The sequence below is a fragment of the Rattus norvegicus genome, chromosome 1 (assembly GCF_036323735.1).
Source record: "Rattus norvegicus strain BN/NHsdMcwi chromosome 1, GRCr8, whole genome shotgun sequence".
Taxonomy (NCBI): Eukaryota; Metazoa; Chordata; class Mammalia; order Rodentia; family Muridae; genus Rattus; species Rattus norvegicus.
The window spans coordinates 172320056-172324265 of NC_086019.1; positions in this window are offsets into that span (position 1 = coordinate 172320056).

Sequence of the window (4210 nt, forward strand, 5' to 3'; positions counted from 1 at the left end):
AGAAGTAAGGGAAAAGGTCAAGTAACATATGAAGGCAGACCTTTCTGAATAACACCGGACTTCTCACCAGAGACCATGAAAGCCAGAAGATCCTGGACAGATAGCATACAGACCCTAAGAGAACACAAATGCCAGCCCAGGTTACTATATCCAGCAAAACTCTCAATTAACATAGATGGAGAAACCAAGATATTCCATGACAAAACCAAATTTACACAATATCTTTCTACAAATCCAGCCCTACAAAGGATAATAAATGGTAAAGCCCAACACAAGGAGGCAAGCTATACCCTAGAAAAAGCAAGAAACTAATCATTTTGCAACAAAACAAAGATAAGACAAGCACACAAACATAATCTCACCTCCAAATACAAAGACAACAGGAAGCAACAATCACTACGCCTTAATATCTCTCAACATCAATTGACTCAATTCCCCAATAAAAAGACACATATTAACAAACTGGATACATAATGAGGACCCAGCATTTTGCTGCCTACAAGAAACACATGACAGAGACAAAGACAAACACTACCTCAGAGTAAAAGGCTGGAAAACAACTTTCCAAGCAAACAGTCTGAAGAAGCAAGCTGGAGTAGCCATTCTAATATCGAATAAAATCGATTTTCAACCAAAAGTCATCAAAAAAGATAAGGAAAGACACTTAATATTCATTAAAGGAAAAATCCACCAAGATGAACTCTCAATCCTAAATATCTATGCCCCAAATACAAGGGCACCTACATACATAAAAGAAACCTTACTAAAGCTCAAAACACACATTGCACCTCACACAATAATAGTAGGCGATTTCAACACCCCACTCTCATCAATGGACAGATCATGGAAACAGAAATTAAACAGAGATGTAGACAGACTAAGAGAAGTCATGAGCCAAATGGACTTAACGGATATTTATAGAACATTCTATCCTAAAGCAAAAGGATATACCTTCTTCTCAGCTCCTCATGGTACTTTCTCCAAAATTGACCATATAATTGGTCAAAAAACGGGCATCAACAGATACAGAAAGATAGAAATAATACCATTTGTCCTATTAGACCACCACGGACTAAAGCTGGTCTTCAATAACAATAAGGGAAGAACGCCCACATATACGTGGAAGTTGAACAATGCTCTACTCAATGATAACCTGGTCAAGGAAGAAATAAAGAAAGAAATTAAAGACTTCTTAGAATTTAATGAAAATGAAGGTACAACATACCCAAACTTATAGGACACAATGAAAGCTGTGTTAAGAGGAAAACTCATAGCTCTGAGTGCCTGCAGAAAGAAACAGGAGAGAGTATATATCAGCAGTTTGACAACACACCTAAAAGCTCTAGAACAAGAAGAAACAAATACACTGAGGAAGAGTAGAAGACAGGAAATAATCAAACTCATAGTTGAAACCAACCAAGTAGAAACAAAAAGTACTTTACAAAGAATCAACAGAACCAAAAGCTGGTTCTTTGAGAAAATCAACAAGATAGATAAACCCTTAGCCAAACTAACCAGAGGATACAAAGAAATTGTCCAAATGAACAAAATCAGAAATAAAAAGGTAGACATAACTACAGAATCAGAGGAAATTTAAAAAACCATCAGCCTTATTTATAATAGCCAGAAGCTGGAAAGAACCCAGATGTCCTTAAACAAAGGAATGGATACAGAAAATGTTGTACTTGTAGACAATGGAATACTACTCAGGTATCAAAATCAGTGACTTTATGAAATTCATAGGCAAATGGAAGGAACTGAAAAATATCATCCTGAGTGAGGTAACCCAATCACAGAAAAATGCACATGGTATGCACTCATTGATAAGTGCTATTAGCCCAAATGCTCAAATTACCCTAGATGCACAGAACACATGAGACTAAAGAAGGATGACCAAAATACAGATGCTTCACTCCTTCTTTAAAAGGAGAACAAGAATACCCTTGGGAAGGGATAGGGAGGCAAAGTCTAGAACAGAGGCTGAAGGAACACCCATTCAGAGCCTGCCCCACATGTGTCCCATACATATACAGCCACCAAACTAGATAAGATGGATGAAGCAAAGAAGTGCAGGCTGACAGGAACCAGATGTAGATCTCTCCTGAGAGACACAGTCAGAATACAGCAAATACATAGGCGAATGCCAGCAGCAAACCACTGAACTGAGAATGGGACCCACGTTGAAGGAATCAGAGAAAGGACTGAAAGAGCTTGAAGAGGCTTGAGCTCCCATTTGAACAACAATGCCAAGCAACCAGAGCTTCCAGGGACTAAGCCACTTCCCAAAGAGTATACATGGACTGACCCTGGGCTCCAATCTCATAGGTAGCAATGAATAGCCTAGTAAGGGCACCAGTGGACGGGGAAGCCCTTGGTCCTGTCAAGGCTGGAGCCCCAGTGAACAGGATTCTTGGGGGGGAGGGTGGTAGTTGGGGGAGGATGGGGAGGGGAACACCCATATAGAAGGGGAGGGAGAGGGGTTGGGGCATGTTGGCCTGGAAACTGGGAAAAGGAATAACATTTGAAATGTAAACAAGAAATACCCAATTTAATAAAGGTGGGGCGGCAAAGAGATATTAAGGAAATTTGATTGTTGCTTTCTGTTATTTTTGTTGTTAGAGGTGGAATTATATTTTTGGCTATCTTCTTTTGGGTGTTCAGAGAATATTACTTTCTTGCTTTTTCTAGGGTGTAGTTTCCCTCCTTATGTTGGAGTTTTCCATCTATTATCATTTGTATGGCTGGATTTGTGGAAAGATATTATGTAAATTAGGTTTTGTCGTGGAATATCTTGCTTTCTACATCTATGTTAACTGAGAGTTTTGCTTAGTATGGTAGCCTGGACTGGCATTTGTGTTTTCTTAGGGTCTGTATGACATCTACGTAGGATCTTCTGGCTTTCATAGTCTCTGTTGTGAAGTCTGGTGTAATTCTGATAGGTCTGCCTTCATATGTTACTTGACCTTTTCCCCTAACTGCTTTTAATATTCTTTCTTTGTTTTGTGCATTTGGTATTTTGATTATTATGTGACAGAAGCAATTTCTTTTCTGGTTCAATCTATTTGGAGTTCTATAGGCTTCTTGTATGTTCATGGGCATCTCTTTCTTTAGGTTAGGGAAGTTTCCTTCTATAGTGTTGTTGAAGATATTTACTGGCCCTTTAAGTTAGAAATCTTCCCTCTGTTATACCTATTATTCTTATGTTTCATCCTCTCATTGTGTCCTGGATATCCTCAATGTTTTGGTTTGGGGGCGTTTTGTATTTTGCATTTTCTTTGACTGTTGTGTCAATGGTTTCTAAGGTTTCTTCTGCACCCAAGATTTTCTCCTCTATCTCTTGCATTCTGTTGGTGATGCTTGCATCTGTGACTTCTGATGTCTTTCCTAGGTTTTCTATCTCCAGGGCTGTCTCCCTTTGTGATTTCTTTATTGTTTCTATTTCGATTTTTAGATCTTGAATGGTTTTGTTCAATTCCTTCACCTGTTTGGTTGTGGTTTTCTGTAATTCTTTAAGGAATGTCTGTGTTTTCTCTTTACAGGCTTCTAAAGGTGTTCTCCTGTATTTCTTCAATTATCTATGTCCCTCTTAAAGTCCTTTGTCATCATCATGAGATGTGATTTTAAATCTGAGTTTGGTTTTCCTGTGTGTTGCATATCCAGGACTTGCTGTGGTGGGAGAACTGGGTTCTGATGATGCTAAGTGGCCTTGGTTTCTTTTGCTTAGGTTCTTGAGCTGGCCTCTTGCCATCTGGTTATCTCTGGTGTTAGCTGGTCTTGCTGTCTCTGACTGGAGCTTGTCCTTCCTGTGGGCCTGTGAGCACACACAGGTATGTCAGAATTCCTGGGAGACCAACTCTCTCTGGGCAGTAATGAGGTGCAGAGATCTGTGATCTTAGGTGTGTCAGCACTCTTGGGAGTCCAGCTCTCTCTGGGCAGGATTTGGGTACCCCCAGGTTAATTTTATTTAGGCTCTGGAAATGCCACATTCCAGACTGCTTCGTTTACGTCTCATAATCACTGATGTTCTACCCAGTCAATCAACCTTTATAATTATAGCTTTCCTAGAACTCTCCTTTACAGAAGCAAAGACTAGAATGAAAGTCGCTGTGTTTATCAATTAGCACTGTCAAGGCAAACCTGGGTGGCTTGGTAAATTGTAGCCAACTAAACTTATGTAATGTATACATTTATTGTTATTCAATAAATTTCA